The following is a 21,196-nucleotide window of genomic DNA, read 5'->3' as shown; positions in this document are numbered from 1 at the left end:
AAAATTGTAGGAAAGAATCAAATACGGAACAACCCAAAGCCTTGTAGCTCATAAATACTTGATGTCTTGTGTAATGATATTGCCACCTGCCACTATGGATTAGCATGGATTTCCTACTCGATTCAGAGCCATCAGCACCTGTAATATTAGACAGACTTGCGAGTGAATTCAGAAGGCCTGTCCTCTAAACCACTCTTTGTAGAGCCCCTCCCCTTAAACTGAGTTCTATCTATGAGTAAAACAAGAGAGAGAAAGAATGAGTCAGATTTCAAGGAAATGGTTCCCACATTCATGGATCAGGCATCAGACTAGTGGATTTTCTTGCATCATATGTGTGCAGGGTCTGACAAACTCAAAATCAGCAGGTCAGTTGATAGATTGCTGGCTCACTAGACTGTGGGTGTGGTTTAATCCCCAAATCTATAAGTCAGACAACAGACTGCTGGTCTCCAGCCCAAGAACCCAAAATCAGAAGATGATGATTTAGATACAGGATTGAGAATATCCCTCCCCACAGGCATGGTCTGTGTGCATCACAGAGTGGAGGACAACAACACTGACATAATACTGAGAGTCCTGGCTGAGCCACATTGACAAATGGCATCAACCATTCCAGCCCTCAAACTGGAAATTCCTTCCATTCCCATCCAGAGTAGACAATGAAAATCCACTCAGAATGAAAATGAACATGCTTACAACTATACTCAGAAATGTGCTTCATTCTTACAGATATGTTCCTGAGTGAAGGTAGCCAGAAAGGGGGGGGGGGGGATGCAGATACTAATTGTATAAAATTCAATGATATCTAATTGCAAAAAACCCAAGCTGAACGTAATCAGCCTGTTAGAAATCTAGAATAAAGGTTGCTTTTGAGGAACAGATCGGGAGTTATGGCCAGCAGGGAGACAGCTGTAGTTATCTGAAGGTTCTTGATTTGGAATGCAGTTGTACGAATATATGCATTTTCGACTCTGTGCCAATCTAGTGCAGACTTATGATCTGGGCATATTTCTGTCTGTATCATTCTTTTCTTTTTTAATATGTACAATTTTAAAAAAATTAGTGCATGCCAGAATAAACTTCACTTACCTCTCAAAAAAGGAGTAATCTATTTTTCAGAAAAGCAAAGCTTTGGATATGCTAGGACACACACTTAATAAAAGAAACAGCAAAATATTTTGATGCTACAGTGGCAGTTGTGAGCCTTGATTCTCTTGGACTTAAAGAGACACCATCAAAAAACTTCCAAACTGTTATCCACAGATATCCAAAGCTTTTATGCCACAATTGAAAACTTAATTAGGTACATTAACAAAAGAGTATGTTATTAACTTTCATTTAGCCAAACATACAATAGAAAAAAGAAAGCGTCCATCTACTTTTAAAAAATATATGTAACATTGTATCTAGCTTTGTGATTTGGCTTAATCTCTACCCATCATGCTTTGTTTTTGTTTTTCCCATCAATCCATTTCACATATTGTTATCAGAACAGTATGTTAAAATAAAACTCCCAACAGGTCCACTTACAACAAACCAACCCGTGGTCTCTGAGTGGATTCTGACTCATGCCAACACTGTGTGTGGACAGTAGGGCTGTACTCCACAGGGTTTTCACTGGCTGTAATCTTACTGATAGATTGTTGTCATTGTTAGCTAGCTGCCAATCTAGTTGGTTCCAACTCATAGCGAACTTGTGCACAACAGAATGAGACACTGCACAATCTGGTCCTTAGTTTGAGTTAAATATTGCAGCCACTGTGTCCATCCATCTTGTCCAAGGTCTTCCTCTTTTTTGCTACATCTCTAGTTTACCAAGAATAACGTCCTTCTCCAGGACCTGGGCTCTCCTGAAAACATATCCAAAGTCTCCCCATCCTTGCCTCTAAGGAGCATTCTGGCAGTGCTTCTTCCAAGAGACATTTGTTTGCCCTTTGGGCAATCCATGGCATTTTAAATATTCTTCACCAGCAACATACCATATATGCTCGAGTATTGGCTGGCCCGAGTATCAGCTGAGGCACCCAATTTTACCACAAAACTGCATTAAATATGTGCTGAAAAACTTGGTCTATACATGAGTATATACGGTAACTCAAACACATCAATCAATTCTTCTTCTGCCTTACTTGTTCAATGACCAACTATCACAAGCATATATGGCAATCAGAGATACTAAGATCAGGTGCACCTTACTCCTAAAAGTGACATCTTTGTTTTTCAATACTTTAATGAGGTCTTGAGTAGCAGATTTACCCAAAGCAACGCACCGTTTCATCTCTTGACTGCTGCATCCATGAGCATTGAGGGATGAACCAAGCAAAACAAAATCTCCAACAACTTCAACCTTGCCTCCATTTATCCTGATGTTACCTATTGATCCAGTTCTGACGATTCTGGCCTTTTTGACATTGAGTTGTCATCCACACTGCAGACTGCAATCCTTGCTCTTTATCAGCAAGTGCTTTCAGACCTTTTCGCTTTCAGCATGCAAGTCTGTGGCATCTGAATATTGCAGATTGCTAATAAGCTTTCCTCCAATCCCGATGCCACATTCTTCTTCATATAATTCAGCTCCTCTGATTATTTGATCAGCATAGAGATTGATAGAAATGTTGAGAGGCTACAACTCTGATTGATACTTTGCCTGATTCGAAACCACATAGGACTCCCTTTTGCTGTTTGCACAACTGCCTCTGGACTCGCGTACAAGTTCCATGTGAACCCAGGGAAGTGTCTGGGTCTCTAACTCTTCTCAAGGTTATCCATAGTTTGTTATGATCGACACAATATAATAACTTTTCATAGTCAGCAAAACAGATCTAACCCTCTACCTGGTATTCTCTGCTTCCAGTCAAGGTCTATCTGACCTCAACAATGATATCCCTTGTTTTACATTCTCTTCTGAATCTAGCCCAGACCTCTGGCTTCTCGTTGTCCATGTGCTGTTGTGAGTGTTAGATGATCTTCAGCAAAATTATATTTGAATATAATAATAATGATATTGTTCTTTAATTAGAACATTCTATTGGGTCACCTTTCCGGTCAAATGGCCAAGTAGCTCTCTTCTAAATGCCCTGCCCTAGATCAGTGAGTGCATCCAGTGCTTTGTCAGCCTGTTATAACCTTTTGATTGGTAATCCATCAATCCCTGGAGCCTTATTCTTGGCAAATGCTTCCAGTATATAGTCAACTTCTTCCTTCAGGACTCATGGTTCTTGTTTCTATGCTTCACCACCTCCTGAAATGATGGATGACTGATTAATTCCTTTTGGAACAGTGTCTCTGTGTATTCTATTCATCTTAGTTTGTTGATTCCTGCATCATTCAATGTTTTATCTATAAAATCTTTCAATATGGCAACCCCAGGCTTGACTTTTTGGGGCCCTTACAGTTTAAGATATGCTGAGTCTATTATATTCTTCCTTTATAGTTTTCTAATTGTAAGTTGTACACATTTCATTATAATACTTTATTCTGTCTTTTCAAACTACCCTTTGAGAAGTTCTGTTCATCCCTTTGATTTCATTATTTCTTCCTTTTGTCTTTACTACTCTGCCATTAAGGGCAAGTTTCAGGATTCTTCTTACATCACGCTTTTTTCTTTTTCCCATTTGCTTTCTTCGTGAATGATGTCCTTGATGTCTTCATCAGGTCTTCTGTCATTTGTGTTCAGTGTCTCCAATCTGTTCTTGAGATGTTCTCAAATTTCAGGTGGGTTATACTCAAGGTGGTTTGTGGACTCTTGGCTGTTGTGGACTTGTTTAAATTTTCTTCATCTTCAGCCTGAACTTAGACATGATCAATTGATGGTCTATTCCACAATGGGGTCCTGGCCTAGTTTTATTTCCTGATACTAAACTTCTCCATCGCCTCTTCCCACATATATACTCAATTTTATTTCTGTGTGTTCTATCTGGAGAAATCCATGGGTACTTGCTATTTGTTGTTGAAAAAGATATTTGCTACAAATAATTCCTTGGTCTTATGATATTCTAATGTGGCCTCCAGCTTTATTTCTATCACCAAGACCATGTTTTCCAACTACCACTCATTCCTCTTTATTGCCAACTCTTGCATTATAATTACCAATAATTCTCAAATCATCCTGATCGAATATTTGATCAATTTTAGATGGAGGATGATGGTAAAATTCTTCAATTTCCCCATAAGGCTTTCATGGATTTTAGCAACCCTGAAAGGGTAAATGTACATTAAGAAAGCACCCCAACCCAGTGCTATCCAAGTCTGAAAGTACAACATTAGCCCATACATCTGACACCAATCCACAAAGTCCTCCTCCATCTCATAAAACAGACGCAATGGCACCAACTGCAGGAGGAAAGCTGAGTCAGTGAATGTGTAAGCATCTCAGTGCTGGCAGTGGTCTCCACATGGCTGCTCCAGCACCCAAGGCTGCATTGGGGTAGATCCATGTGGCTTCTCTTTAGGGATGTTTTACAGGAAGTGAACCTTGCCAGCTGAAGCAGGGAATTGGCTAAGGCAGCTGCACCCTGGTCCAACCATCACAAAGCAAGAGACCCAAGAACTAGAAAGGTGAGGCTCACCGAGCCATTTCTCTCTCTGCCCTTCAATTAACCCCACATGTGTTTATTGGCCCAGTTGGCACAATAAACCACTATCTCAATATGCATTTATAGTTTTCATGCTATTACAAAATTTTATTGAAGTGTATCCACTTGCACTCTACAGTGGTAAATAGAGCGTTCTTACTTTATGAACAGAGGTTATTAACCTTTTGTTCTTTGACAATATTATAAGTAGAAAATATGTCATTGAAGTCATAATTTCACTTCTGTTATAATGGATGATCTTAAGCATTGTTTTGTTAGTTTAAGATATGTGTGGTGTTCCTTTTCTTTAAACTATCTGATTACAAAATTTTCTCTTTTATCTATTTTTTTTAAATTAAGGTGTAGAATACCTTATTAATAAAAAAACACCTCTGTATAATCTTAGCTATGTATGTGTTTTCCTAGTTTTTCATTTGGGCTTTGATTTAGTTATTGTCATTTCATATGAAGATAGTTTTCAATTTTATGTAGTGAAATTTAAGATTCCTTTCTAGATTTGGAGTTTTATTTCCTATTAGAAAAGTCAAGAATTTTTCTTTGTCTTCTTTTGTTTCCTTCTTATAACTTTACTTATTTTTTTTATATCTATATCTTAAATCTCTCTGAAATTTCTTCTGTTCTAAAGCTTGAGGTTTATATTCAAGTTAATTTTAAGAGACATTTAAAAATATTATGAATGGACACATGATTGTGATTATATTTTTCCAATTATTTAGCATTCATCATTTGAATGATATATATAACTTTTGAATCCAACTATAAATTGAGTAGCACTAACACATTTATAGGGGGACAGTAATACATGTATGTGAGCTATTTTATCTTACATGACTCTATGATCCTCTTTATATAATTTAATGTAACTTCTCAGAGATACACACACTCTCATATAGCTACCAGATATTAGGGGATCCTATGTTGTCAACCAGTGCTCTAGATGATTAACAATCTCTTTCACGATGAATTGTGCATCATTCTACATTTCCTCCCTCATTCCTCATATTACTCTGTCATGTTTAAGTGTAATGTAGAGTGATGTAGGAAATGGCCATGATTGTTTTCATCTCACATTTACAATGAGAATGGGAGGAGGATTTCAAGCCATAAGAATAAAGAAATGCGTTGACAAAATGGCATCAATGTGTTCCTTCCGGAAGGACCCTAATGATATCCCATCATTCAGCTCAAAATTCTCTTGTGATTTGGTCACAGTAGCCCAATTGAAAGTCCAGTTCGTTTCCTTTCTTCTTTAACCCTCTCTCCCCCAAAACAGCAACCTAATTTCTGAAAACCTAAAAGGGCCTTGTGACTTGCTTTCTTCACTTAAAATGCACAATTGGCACAAATAACTACTTTGGTTATTTTAATATTGGAATCCCCATGTCAAAGTGCTTTATTCTCCTAACATGAGACAGATTGTCAAAATTATATCTTTTCTACTTCAAGAACCATGTGCTATGACTTTGAGAGTTTTCATATAATTCTACCAAATTTGACTTACTTGACATCATCTTATCTAAGTATGGCAGGGATGGAGGTTATGCATGGGCACAGCAACATGGACTTCCTCTCACCAAGGCTGACTTGGCCACTGCCACTGCTGAGTGCCCCATCTGCCAGTAGCAGAAACCAACATTAAGTCCAAGATATGGGAGTATTGCAAGGGGAGATCACCCAGCAAGTTGGTGGCAGGTTGATTATATAGGACCACTTCCATCATGGAGGGGCAGCATTTTGTTCTTACTGAAATAGACTGCTACTCTGGATATGGATTTGTCTTCCCTGCATCCAATGCTTCTGCCAAAACTACCATCTATGGCCTTACAGAATGTCTCATCCACCAGCCTGGCATCCCACATAGCTAGCATTGCTTCAGATCAACAACTCACTTCACAGCAAATGCAGTGTGGCAATGGGCCCATGCCCATGGAATCCACTGGTCATATCATATTCTTCATCATCCTGACGCAGCTGGCTTGGTAGAATGATGGAATGGCCTCCTACAGACACAATTATGGTGCCAGTCCAGCAGCCAATATATGGTACTGTGTCTCCAATAACCAGGATTCATGGGTCCAGGAACCAAGGAGTGGAAACTGGCATGGCACCACTCACTGTTACTCCTAGTGGTCCACTTTCATTTTTGCTTCCTGTCCCAGCAACCTTATGTGCTTCAGGCCTGGATATCCTGGTCCAGAAGGAAGAAACTCTTTCACCTGGAAACACAGCATGGATTCCACTGAATTGGCAGCTGAGAATGCACCCTTGAGTATAAGTATACTGAGTGGTGTGATTGATTACCAAGGAGAAATTGGACTGGTGCTGCATAATGGAGGTGAATAGAATATGGCTGGAAACCAGGAGATCCGTAGGCCATCTTTTAGTATTACCATGCGCTATGATTAAAGTAAATGGCAAACTACAGCAACTCAATCCTGACAGGATGTCTAATGATCCAGACCCACCAGGCAAAAACCACGGCCAGCTGAGATGCTTGCTGAGGGCAAAGGTACTACAGAATGGGTAGTAGAAGAAGGTAGTATTACCTATCACTTATGACCACATGATCAATTCAAAAGCAAGGTTTGTGATCATCAGTTGTGATTATTTTTATGTGTTATTATTTATATTATAGGTGTTTATTGAATATCTTTCCTTTGGTCATGTATGATATACCAGATACAATTAGATTCAATCTGTTTTATTTATATGTATGATAGATGTTTGATGTTAGGTATAAGTGTGATTTCATTAATGTCTGGAAATCATATATGGGTAAATAATTGTATACAGGTGCCAAGTTGTCATGGAGTGGACTGTGATATGTAGGTTTATTGTGCCAACCTGGCCCATAGGAGCATGTGGGACTAATAAGGTCACAGTTTGATTGGAGCTTTTGACTGTCGGATCCTGTCATCTGGCTGACCCGCTCTGTTTGCTGCCTCTGGACAAACTGCCTGCATTGCTCTATGGAAGACTCAGGTGTCTGTTTCATTGTCCTTGGACCGAGTAGGTCTCATGAGTTGAAGGACTTCCAGTATATTAACTGTTTCATGGAAGTGAGTTGAACTGAGCCCACTGTACCACTATGCGGACCAATTAGCTGTTATGTTCTTTATGCTGCATGTATGCATGCATGCATGTATCTATCTCTCTATCTCTATCTCTCTAGCTCTCTCTCTCTCTATCTATCTAGCCAGCTAGCTATAAAGCCATAAATGTTCTGGTTTTGTTTCTCTAGAGAACCCTATCTAACACAATCATAATCTTATCAAGAAAGGTGTTGAATCCTCTCTATTTATTCAAATCCATAAACTGAGAAAATTATCTGGACGCTGGATTATATGAAGAACACAGTGTAACATTTGGAGGAAGGCTTCTTCACAAACTGACATATACAGGTGACACAGTCTTTCTTGTTGAAAGTGAAGAGGACTTGAAATACTCACTGGTGGAAATCAAGGATTGCAGCCTTTCATATGAATTCCAACTTGATGTAACGGAAACAAAAATCCTCACAGTTGGACCACTAGGCCACATGATGATTGAAAGATTGAAATTGTCAAGGATTTCACCTTACTTGAATACACCAGCAATGCTTATGGAAGCAGCAGTCGAGAAATTAAACAGCCTATTTCATTGGGTAAACCTGCTGCACAAGACTCCAATAAAATATTGAAAAGCAAGGATGTCACTTTAAGGACTAAGGTAGGCCTGACCCAAGCCACAGTGTTTTCTAGTGCTTCATATGCCTGTCAAAGTTGCACACTGAATAAGTTAGACTGGAAAAGAATGGATGCATTTGAATTTGGAGGCTCGCATAGAATATTGAAAGCATCCTGGAATGCCAAAACAAACAAACAAATCTGTCTTAGAAGAAGTAAAGCCAGGATGTTCCTTCAAAGAAAGCATGTGAGGCCTTAAAACATATTTGAGATAGTTGAATGAAGACAAAATTCAAGAATATGGCAAGATGCAACTGCTTCTGTGGTTTTCGGAGAGCATAACTTCCTGTCAGAGGAAAAAGCCTCATCTTTCCCACACGGTGGGCTGGCAGTTCCCAACTGCTGGTGGCCTGTAGTTAGCAACCCAAAGCATAACCCCTGCACCACCGGGGCTCCTCTTCCTAGTCGTCTTGGCAAAAGAAAGAAAGAAGAGCCCACTGTCTTCAAGTAGATTCTGACTCATAGCAACCCTGGCTAGCGTTTCTGAGGCTGTCCATGTTTGCAGGAGCAAACAGCAGTGTCATAGTTCAGCTATGGTGAAACAGGTTGGTTTGAACCATGGACCTTATGGTTTGGATCAGCGTGATCCTTAGTTATTTAGAAGGAGATTTTAAAAAGAAAGTGAGGTGGCATCTTGACTGGAGATACAGAATTGAGAGTCATCAGCATTGAGAGTATATCTGGAGGTACCCCCCCCCCAAAAAAAAAAAACCTGCACTTGCTCTGGGTGGAGTGGAGCTTCCGTGGGACATATTTTTCCTGCTTGGTGAGCAGAGAGCAACTTACTCTGAGTTAGTGCACCCAGTGGCATTGCCCAGAAAAATTCTCCCTGGTCACTGTGAAATCTTTCGTAAAAGCAGTCCGCTCAAACCTCATTTTTTGTGATGGCCAATTTAAGAGCACAGCGTGAGGCAGTGAAATTTTGTTTCCTGCTCGGGAAAAATGCCACAGAAACTGTTGTGATGTTGAATACAGCTCACACGGACAGGGTTATGGGAAAAACTCAAGTGTATAAGTAGCTTTTTCATTCTGTTTTCTTTTAAAATGTATTTTATTGACATATGCCTCATATATCATATAATTTAATCATTCAATCTTATTAAGAAGAATTGTGCAATCCTCACCACAATCAATTTCAGAACACTCTCTTCCCATACTCATCTTCGTTACCTCTGCATTTCCTCCATCCTCCCCTGCCATGGCCCAAGGTAATTATTAATCCAGTTACTCTAGCTATATATTTACTTATCCCAAATTTCAAATACAGGAAATCAGGCAAAACACAAACAGGAAGCAAATAACATGAACAACAATTACTGGACGAAACAGAGGCTAACCTCTTTCTAATAGAAAACAGAAAATATGAACCATGGAAACAACTTTCAAATGGTTCAAAAGGAGATCACGATGTCAATGAAACTCCAGTTCCACCATCAACCTGACAATGCTCTCTGTCTGACAGGAAGGCTACTGACATCCCTGGGTTACGGTCAGGAGGGATCCAGGGGAAGCTTAATCCATATGAGACCCATGCAAATGGATGCTGTGCTGCCACTGTTTCAACAGCCTTTTGCAAACCAGGCCTTTACATTGCAAGCCGATACCATTCCGTTCTTCAGATTTGGATTTTATTATTTACAATCTTTGGATCCCAAAGCCTGCTGTGTTTCTTCCATGTGGACTTAATTGATACCCCGACTAGATGGCTCTGTGTTTGAAAACATGTATCTATGACTTCAGATTCTATTTTTTTCTGAGACCCAGGCACCCTCTGGTTTCTTCACCAGGCTTTGCTATAGCACCCAAATCTTCATGAGAGCGAGTCTCAAGGCCATCTCATAAGAACCAGTTATGCTTAGGTTGGGGTTAGAATTAAGTGTGAGCCTAATTTCTATCTATGGTTTATATATGTCTCTAGTTCACTTTAGAGACATCATTGTAATTTTATTCTAGAGAACATTATAAATCATCCCCCTGGCACATGCAGTAATTCTCTTGATAACCCTTATAACAAACCATTCATTCACAAAGGCAGAACTGTGCCTTTAAGATTAATAGATGTCATAAAAACAAGGAGGACATTAAAATAATAAATATATGGTAGTCCTGGGACAAATTCATTGGGCATTCTCAAAGTAAGAAATCTGAATCAAAGTCCAGCGACCACCAATTCCATAACTTTGGGCTAGCAGTCATATGCTTTTTCTCACATTAAGCCTTTCAGCCTTATATCTAAGGTAGTAGGTTGATTCCTTAATTCTGCTACAAGTGAGTTTCACATAGGCCTGTTTGTTTAGTGGGGATTCCACATCAACTCTTTCATCTTGTGGCCTGTGAAGGACATGGTGTGCTTTGAAAGGACAGAGTCTAAAGTCCCTGTAGTTGATAGCACATAGCTCGGGTTACCAAAGACTGGGTAGAAACTACATCAAATAGGTCCAATTAGGAGCAGAGCGCCAAGCATATTTAGAACACCTGAGTTTTATGTACTTCATATTTTTCCTCCATAGGAAGTTGCTTCACAAGGTTTTCTCACCAACAGAAATGGAATCGCCTTCTCCAAGACAAAATTGCTCCCTTCTTTTCATCTTGATTTACATTTCCAGTAAGGTTCATTTATCACTGTTGTAGAAGTGTCAGTTGATTTGGGGTGACTCTAGGTCAGTGTGTAGGGGCCCTGGTGGTATAGTGGTTATGCATTGGGCTGATAAGCACAATTAACTGTCCACAGTTCAAAACCACCAGCCACTCCTCAGGAGAAAGACAGGGCTTTCTACTCCCACAATAAGTTACAGTCTTGGAAATCCACAGAGGCAATTTGACCTGCCCTGCAGGGCTGCTGTGAGTCAGTATCTACTAGATGGCAACGAGTGAGTGACTGAGTGAATGACTGAGTAGCACAGTATTGTTCGGCAGCAACGGAATGGTCTTATCCCTCTTGGTCCATCTTGGAAAGACTCACCCTAGCGGGGTTGAGGTCTTCTCTGTCAAAGTGTTTTTTAGGGTATATGCATATTTATAAAGAATGTGATATGTGCTAAATGGACGCTATATAGGCTCTCTACCTCCTTGGTGTTTATCCTTATACCAGTGGACTCACACAATAACTGACTTTTTGTGATTGACTAATTTCACTCAACATAATGGTTTCCAGGCCCACCCACGGCATGAGATATTTCATGGTTTCATTACTGATTTTTAGTGATGCACAATGTTCCTTTATATATACACAGGGTAGGTTTTTAATCCGTTCTTCTAATAATAGACATTTATGTTGTTTCCAGCTTCTTGCTATTGTTAAGTGTGCTGCAATGAGCTTGGGGGAGCATCCCTCTGTTTGTGTTTGGGGGATCTGCCTAGCAAATGTATTGCCGAGTCACATGGCACTTCTATTCCCATTTGCTGTAGGTGGTACCATGTTGCTTTCACAATGCTCGCACATATTTCCAAGCCCTCCAGCAGTGTATAAGACCTTCAATCTCCCTACAGCCTCTGAAGTATTTGTTGTTCTCTCTCTCTCTCTCTCTCTCTCTCTCTCTCTCTCTCTCTCTCTCTCTCTCTCTCACACACACACACACACACACACACTCACTCACTCACTGAATTGAAAATCATAGGCCTTGCTCAATAATATATTAGAAATCCAGTGTGGGGGTTCTGCCAGTTGCTGAGGATGTCTATTCCAGTTATGCATGCTGAACTGGCGAGATCACTCCCGGATATGTTCAGGGACTCCTGAGCTAAGATTTCATGAAAAGCCTGCCCTCCATGTCTGTGGCCCTGCTCTAACTGGAGAGCTACAGTGAGACTGTGGTTCTCCTCGAATTAGTCTCAGTCCAGAGAGTCGGAGCTCTGGTGGTACAGTGGTTACGCCTTGGGCTGAGAACTGCATGCTCAGCAGTTTGAAGCCAGCAGATGCTCCTCGGAGAACGACGGGGCTTGCTACTTCTGCAACGAGTTGCAGTCTTGGAAATCCACAGCTCTATCTTGTCTTATAGGGTCGCTGCAATTGGCTTCTCCTCAATAGTACTAAGGTTGGTTGGTTTTGAGAGAGGCTATGACAGTAGCAAAGGACAACTGAAAGCTGTACAACTGCCCTACTTAAAAACAAACAAACCAGAATACAAAAGCAGCACTGCTTTCCCGGAGAGAATGGAAGGATTACAGTTTCTGTGAAGCACGTGAAGGCTGTTGGGTAGTGATTCCCATTACATCGGTCCTTAACTCACCTACTCGACCTTGCAAGCATCCATGCTACAATAAAGATGATGGAGCTTAGAAAATGACAGTGGATTCTCACTGCTGACTCCAGTTGTAGTTGTTATTTCTATAGTGTAATTACACTACATTTAATGATCTGATGTAAGAAGTTTCTGTGGGGATAGTGCTTGTGTCCATTGTATAAGATGTTCTAGTAAACTCTTTCCTCTCTTGATCCTCCTGCATCCAACTTGTCACTCTCTTATCTCCATTAATTGGGATATAAACCATTAGTCTGCCATCTGACCTGTCAATTTCACCTGAAACTATGTGAATCAAGAGATGCCTCCAGCTCGATTCCAATTCATGAATTTAGGATTTGTCCATTTCCACAACAACAAGAGTCATTTCCTTCAAATAAATCTCTCTCTCATACATGCACACACGCACATATATATACACATGTACACATTATTGTCTATAGCAGCATTCTTTAAATAGTTCTATCATTGGCTATGTTTTTAAAGAAGCAAAACTAGCAAAACATATTTTAAAATGTAGTAGATAATGCCTAGTAGTTCTCTCCAGTATTTGTACCAGTTTACACACTCAATATTAGCATGTTCTATGTGCTTCACATCCTTGCCAAAACATTGTGTTGTCAACATTTTTAATTGCAGACATTCTGACAGAGGTGTAGAGTTATTCCACACTGAGTTGAATTTGTGTTTCCCTGATGATTGCCTTTCCTGTTGAGTCCTTTTTCATTATTGGACATTTTGAGAACTCCATTTTTGTTCCTTAATGGTGTAATCATTGTATATGTGGGAATATATTGAGACTTTGCCTATTATCTTCCCTCTGAGATAAATTACTTTCATTTTTTGACAATCTGTTTGTCTAGGAACTCTAATGAACCCAGATTACCTAGTCAAGGTTTCAGTGATGATTGGCAGTTGGCCTTCAACCCTTCCAAAGGCAGGTCTATCTCCTTATTCCAATGGCTGAGCCAATGAAGTGTTTACCAAAGGCCTTCTTCCTCGGTTGGCCTTAAAATCAATGTTGGCCCACTGCTTTCTGTAAATGGATTGCAATATCAGGATCTTGAATGTGGAGCTGCTGTTTTAAGATTCAGTAAATACATCGTAAGATAAAAAGACACCCCATTTGCCAGAAATACATGGTTTCCTAGGTTTAGTCCCTCAATTTCTCATTGTTTTGCTATAGGGTCACCAAAGAAAAACTAGAGATTTTAGTTATATTTGAATTTCAGATAAATGATGAATATTTGTTATTTAAGTGTTGTAGTACAATGGTCAAGCGCTCAACTGCTAACTGAAAGGCTTGCAGTTCAAACCAACCCAATGTTCTAGTTATCTGCTTCCAGAACAATTACAGCCGAGGAAATTCTGCGGGGCAATTCTGCTCTGTCCCATAGAGTTCTCAGGCATTGGAATCGACTCAACAGCACACAACAACAATACCATCTCATGTATTTCCTGAAGCACACTTATATATTGAAAGTCATTATTTATCTGAATCTCGAATTTAATTTGATAGCCTATATTTTTGTTTGTCAAATATTAGCAATCCTACCTTAGTAACTTTATGGCATCAAGCAGATTTTCATCTAATACAGTGGTTCTCCACCTTCCTCATGCCGCGACCCTTTAATATAGTTCCTCATTTTGTGGTGACCGCCCCCCAAACATTAAATTATTTTCATTGATATTTCGTAACTGTAATTTTGGTACTGTTATGAATTGGGTGACCCCTGTGAAAGGGTCGTTCGACCCCAATAGGGGTCGTGACTCAGAAGTTCTAATAGATCATCTAGCACATGTAGCTATTTAGAGTTGAAACAAACAAACAGGTTTGATATTGTTAAAAGTAGACATCTCTCCTCTTAACACTTTTTTAACAGAATTGAACTAACTTTTTTTCTTAAATGAAAGGTTTTTGTTAAATATTGGATGGACCCTTTTCCCCTTGTTATTTATTTATGCCTAAGTAACATAACATCTATGGCAAATTGTCCTTTACTCTGTCATTTCAATTTGATATCATTTAATCTTTTTGAAGAGTAATCAGCATCAATTATTATCTTAAGCTTTAAAATAAGAATTTTCCTGAGAGGACATCGAGGATGTTTAGGAATGTCCTCACCACCCCCACTCCCTGCTTCAATCCACACCCACGCCCCACAACTTCAATGTGTTGAGTTCTTGAATACATGGTTTGAAATAGATTTTCTCTGTTTCCGAATGCTTCTATTCTGCTAGCTTCCCTCTTTGTTCTATTAAAGATCAAGCTTAGATCATCAGGCCTAATCATCACTATCCAATAAATGTAAAGCAGGGGTCCCCTGTTAATCATCTGTGGATGAATTATACACATTGTAGAGTGATGACTTAGAAAAGCCAGGCGATTGTATTATTTTAAAATAATAATGGGCTAAAGACATTTTATTGCTAAGAGAATGGAATGATCAGAAGCTTAATTGAGCTGAACATCAACAGCCCTATTTAAATCTCTTAAAGTCTGCAGAGGAAACAAATCTCTCCCTGGTTGAATGTTAAATCAAAACAAATTGTTAGAAAATTTCTTTCTGTTCAGTTAGCTCACTTCCCCAATACTACCATAATCAGAAAAAAAATAAAGAGCCTTATAATAAAGAAGTCATCTATAAGTAAAATATTTTGTAGGTTTTATAACTGAAATAAATTTTCTTAAAAATAAAATGAATTTCAGCTCCAGAAAAATAGGAAGATCTTGAATTCTGAATAATAACACATCAAAATGCCTAGGAGAAATCTTATCAAATATTCCTTGCATATATATAATTCATTAATTTCGGGCTTCTTTTTAAAAAATCATTTTATTAGGGGCTCACACAACTCTTATCACAATCCATACATGGATCAATTGTGTAAAGCACATTTGTGCATTCACTGTCCTCATCATTCTCAAAACATTTGCTCTCCACTTAAGCCCCTGGCATCAGCTTATTTCCACCCTCCCTCCCCATCCCCACTCCCTCATGAACATGATAATTTATGAATTATTATTTTGTCATATCTTGCCCTGTCCGATGTCTCCCTTCTCCCCTTTTCTGTTGTCCGTCCCCCAGGGAGGAGGTCACATGTAGATCCTTGTATTCGGTTCCCTCTTTCCAACCCACCCTCCCGCCACCTTCCCAGTATCGCCACCCTCACCACTGATGCTGAATTTCAGGTTTCTTAAACACAAACTGCTCCCCAATTTTAAGACAGAGTTCAAGCTACAGCAGAATAATGAAGTAATTAATCATTAGTGTTTTAGTATCATTGGTTTCACTCTGATCGTTTTCCTTTCTCCGTTTTATCATCTTTTATAAATCAATGAACTGTTTTTACTTTATTAATACACACTCCTGTTCGACAACAGTTAACATATCGTCTATCTTTCTTCCACTAGACATGGGACACTTAATAGAAGCATATAAGTAAGGTTACTGCTCTATAAAATTGTGTCCAGAATATATAAAATTATGAAGAGTTTACACTCCACAGTAATTGTTTTTTTCAGCTGGTAGCAAGTCGGCCTCTAACTCATGGTGACCTCTTTCACAACAGAACCAAGCGCTCCCTCGTCTGGAGTCGTCCCCAGGATGGGCTGTAGATCAGACAACCGGATCCACAAGGTTCTCATTCACTGGCCTCCAGAAACGGATGACCAAGCTTTTCTTTGTTGTAGTCTAGAAGCATCACTGAGTTTATGGTGCCAACCTGGCCGATAAACACATGTGGGGTTAATTGAAGGGCGGAGAGATAAATGGCTCGGTGAGCCTTGCCTTTCTAGTTCTCGGGTCTCCTGCTTTCTGATGGTCGGAGTAGGGTGCGGCTGCCTTAGCCAGTTCCCTGCTTCAGCTGGCAAGGCTCACTTCCTGTAAGACATCCCTGAGGAGAAACCACATGGACCTATCCTGATGCAGCCCTGGGTGCTGGAGCAGCTGTGTGGAGACCCCTGCCAATGTTGAGATACTTAGAGGTTCACTGACTCGGCTTTCCTCCTACAGTCAGCATATTATATGTGCTGTGTAAGATAGAGGAGGACTTTATGGATTGGTGTCGGACATATGGATTAATGGGTTAATGTTGGACTTGTGGGTTTGGGCAGCACTGGGTTGGGATGTTTTCTTGATGTGCACTTACCCTTTTTATAAAACTCTTTCTTATCCATGAGTTCCTGTGGATTTGTTTCTCTACAGAATCCAGACTAACACAACACGGACTAACTAACAACCTGCTCAGTCTCGCAGCAGCCCCATGAGCTTCCCAGACAGACAGGTGCATGGTGTGCATTGGCCAGGACCAAACCTTGGTCTTCTACATGGAGGTGAAGATTATCTCTCCAAATCAGAGTATTTATCAGTACTTGCTTTTATTTCTCTCTATCTCTCTTATTTTTTCATTTTTACTTTTGGCCCATACCTGTAGAACTAGGATCTGAATCAGCATCTCAATGACATTTCTTCAGGAATTCTCTCAGAGCTGCAATTTTGTGAGATGTTCTTGGGTCCCTGCAAGTGCTTGCCTATTATTTATTATCTCCTTTAGTATAATGTACACATTCAAGCAGCCCATTTGTAGGAGTGTGGTGAAATTTTCTTCATTCCACAAAGACTCAGTCAAAGTTTCAGCCTGAAGGCTCCGTGACCTTTACACCATGCCAGAACCGCCCCTTGGATGTGGCCCTTGGAGAAAACATTCTCTTCCTGGTGCCATTTGCCCAGCCGTTCTCATTCTATGGCCGCTGGCAGTCGCGCCCCCAATGCATGTTGAATGGAAAACAGCATTAAAAAATGTATCATTTAGGAGTGTCCCTAAGCTTTACCCTATCTCTACTGCAGCCCAGACGAAGGTGGTCATCCATGACTGGTGCTTAACATTGAATTAAAGTTTTAACGTATTAATTACCTAACTTCACTTTGAGTATAACGGTGCCATGCAATTTCACTGTTACATCTAGAGCCTGATATTGCTACTAATACGTCCTCTGTGTGGTAATTCCATTAAAGAGAGAAAATAAAACTTGCTGTTGACTGACTCTTCTAAAAGCACAATTCGTGTTAAGGAATGATACAGCCTCTTGCAATTCCCCCCCACCCCCAGTCGCTCTATTTATAGCTTCCTCGTGTTGCCAAGCCTGGGTCAAGAATTATGTCAAATATTCAAACAATGTTGCAGTGTCGGGTTCCTGCACACAGATCATTTCTCCACTTGCTTTGGTTTTGTAACCGTCGCGGCCTCATGAATCGAAGGTTTATGCTTCTATTTGGGAAAATCTGCGAGACTCATTAGCATCCCCGGCCGTTGGTTTGCCCTACTTAGCCGGGCTGTTTCCCTCTGTAGGTGCGAGAGCAGCAGCTGCTGGAACTCTTCAAATTATACCGGTGACCTTGTTAGCAGGGCACGTGTCAGCACACTGACTGCTCTGGGAACTGGAATTTATAAAAATGTAATTTGGCGGCGGAGCTGGTCAAATGGGTTAACAATTATTTTTATTGTCCAGGGTGTTTTGTTGTCCTGTTCTATATTTGTTATTCAAATTGCAATAAAAAGAACAACGCATTTTGCCATTCTCATTACAAGCCATATAATGTCTAATCCAAGCAGTGATTTCAAAGAAAAATTAGAGTGCAGGCTGTGGCAATAGCAATAACTTTCCTTTATGAGTAAAATAAACAAGGGTGAAAGAGCTCTGAGCACTTCCGCCACCTCAGCTGCGGTTCCCATTGCCTCTCACCCAGACGACTGGGTCCATCTTCTAATGGCTCCCTCGCTTGGGTTTGCTTGGCTTTTCAGTTTTTCTAATTGTTTTCGACTATTTTTTTTTTCTCTTCTAGGGCCAGCGCACGTGAGTTGTGCCACTTCTTAGATCAAAACATTTCAACCCAATTTCTCTTTTTCCTTCTGAAAACTGTATTTACATTTGTGCCTGGCATTCAAGGTCTTTCACAATGGGGTTTTTTACCTATCAGCCCAGCTTCCTCTTTAGTACAAGATTTCTGGTTCTGCCAAACCAGCTCTTTGGCTGGTCCATGCATACAGCAGGCCTTTTCTGGCTTTCAGCAAAAGAACCTGAGCAGCAGCCTCCACCGCTTCCTCTCCCTTTTCCACCCGCCACAGCTCATCTCAAAGGTATTCCTCCCCCTGAAGTAGTTCCTGGCATACCCCCACCCCGCCCCCGCCACCACCTATATGTGATGTTTCCCTCACACTTCCTATAACACTACCTTTAGGGAATGTAACACAACCTCCTGTTTTTTGGATCTCAGCGACTTTCTGTTCTACCTTGTGCTCTTGATTTCATAATCAGAGAGCAGACTGTTTACTGCCTTTTGTTTCAAAACTCCGCGGGTAAGGTGCTCCCTAGCCACCCATGAACTTCAGTTCTAAAACGTCAGTTTTGCTGGATGGCGACTACTCCAAGCATGGCAGCAGAGCAGAGCATAATATAATACAGCCCGTCATACACTCCCTGCTTATCAGAGAAAAGTTGACACACATGTGCAGACGTGGTGGCGGCTACATCCACATCGTTCTCTCCCACAAGGCTGTGTCTGAAAAGGACAATGGGTGACAATGGTCGTACTCGCAGGGGACTCCTTTTATGTCTGACTCCTTACAACATCTATCGTTTGTGTCACTCACGACACTCATGTTGTTCAATGGTCTCTTCAACTAGATTGCGATCTTTCTGTAAGTTAGGTATCTTGCCTTTTTACCTCAAAGGGTTTACGTTACCCACGAACAGTGCCTTGAAGGTAGCCTGATTCCCAAACAAACCCCCTGCAATGATGGAGTGGATTCGACAACATTTCAGCAACCTTAGGGTTTCCAAGGCTGGGATTGTTATGGAAGCAGACTGCCGCCTGATTGCATCCGTTTCCCACGGCTGAGGTCCCAAGATTCAAACCTTCAACCTTTTAGTTAGCCTCTGAATACTTAGCTACCACACTACCCAGGCCCTTTACATTGTAGTCAGTCGCCAGTAAATATTATTTTGCAATTCTGCTAATGCTTCCACATTCACATTTTGCCTGTCACCCTGGAACTGTTAGCCAACCTTGGCACTCAACTGATCCTAAGCAGCTGGAGCTGTCCTCCTATCCTAGACACGAGCATCTCACAAATCTGCCTATCTGCTCCCTGTCCTCCTGAGACTGCTTCAGGGAAAACGCAGTGTTCTTTTTCAGTCAAGCCTAAGGACCACCTTTTCAGCATGGCTAGTGGCACATGGATACCTGAATATTTCTACCTAACACAGAGAGAAGCAGCAGTTTCTTAGTGGATCTGCAGATGAGTATAATACAGTGCACTAAAGACTTGCACAATCACTTTTAAAAACAGTTTTATTGGCATGTACTTCACATATTATATCATTTAATCCTTCAAGCATGTTAAAGAGGGTTGTGCAATCATCAGCACAGTTTTAGAAAATTTTCTTTCTTGTATTCATTGTATTTGTTGTTGTCGTCGTTCCCCATTTCCTCCAGCCTTCTCTGCCATACAACTAAGAAAATATCACTCCAGTGACTCTCTTACATATGAACCTACCTTAGATTACAAATACAGAAAAACAGACAAAACAAAGCAACCCAAAACAAGAACAAAATAAAACTGAGAAAAATCTCAATTGAAAAGGAGAAAATATTAAAAGCTGGAACAACCTTAAAATGGGTCAAAAGGCAAATGGAATTGTTAAATTTTAACCTACATCTGCAAAGTATTCACAATAATCTACCATCTACAATGATCCTCTTTCCAATGCGCTGTATCTGATAGCAATGTTATTCACATCCCTGCTCCACGGTCAGAGGGGATTCACTGGAAGCTTAATCCATATGGGGACCCAACCAATGGATCTGGGGCTTTCACTGCCATCCGTAGACTTCTGAGAATCAGGTGCTCAGATTTTAAGCTCTACTAACTTTCCCTCTGATCACACAATCTTGTGTGCTTCTAACGTGTGGATTTAGCTGACACCTCAATTAGACAAGGCTTTAAGAGCCCAGCTGCTACCCTTTCTGAGAGCTGGAAACTGTTAGCCAGACAGAGTTGGGCAAAAGGAGGAGAGGTGCTGATGGCAGGAATCTGGCAGAAATGGTAAAATATGAAGGAGAGGCACAGACACATTTTATGTGCACTTCTCTGGCACAAAGGAAGGTGAAGGACCAGTGAGATAATAATTCCCTAAAATGGAATTATTTTTCAAAGCTACATATTTTATTTTATTTTTAGAAAATAACCTTAGCACCTTCAAAGTACTCTCCATTACACTTAGCACATGTGCCAAATCTGCGATTCCACTCTTGGAAGCATTTTTCAAACTCATCTGTTTGGATGGCTGACCAGCACCTCCCTTATTTTTTTTCTTTACCTTGCCTATGCTATCAAATCGCTGTCCTTTGCTGTCCCTCTTAATCCGCAGAAATGAAAAGCACTTGCATGGAGAGAGGTCAGGTGAGTAAGGTGCATGGGGCAAAAGAGACATGCTGTTTTTTGCCCCAAACGGACACACTAATATGGCTATGTGAGCATGTGTATTGTCGTGGTGGCAAAACCCGTTACCCTTCTGCCACAAATTGGGCCTTTTCTGTCATAGACTGTTAATCTTTACAGAACCTCTAAA

This window comes from Tenrec ecaudatus, chromosome 5 (assembly GCF_050624435.1).
Source record: "Tenrec ecaudatus isolate mTenEca1 chromosome 5, mTenEca1.hap1, whole genome shotgun sequence".
NCBI lineage: Eukaryota > Metazoa > Chordata > Mammalia > Afrosoricida > Tenrecidae > Tenrec > Tenrec ecaudatus.
The sequence above is the reverse complement of the archived record's forward strand: the minus strand, read 5'-3'. Positions refer to the sequence as shown.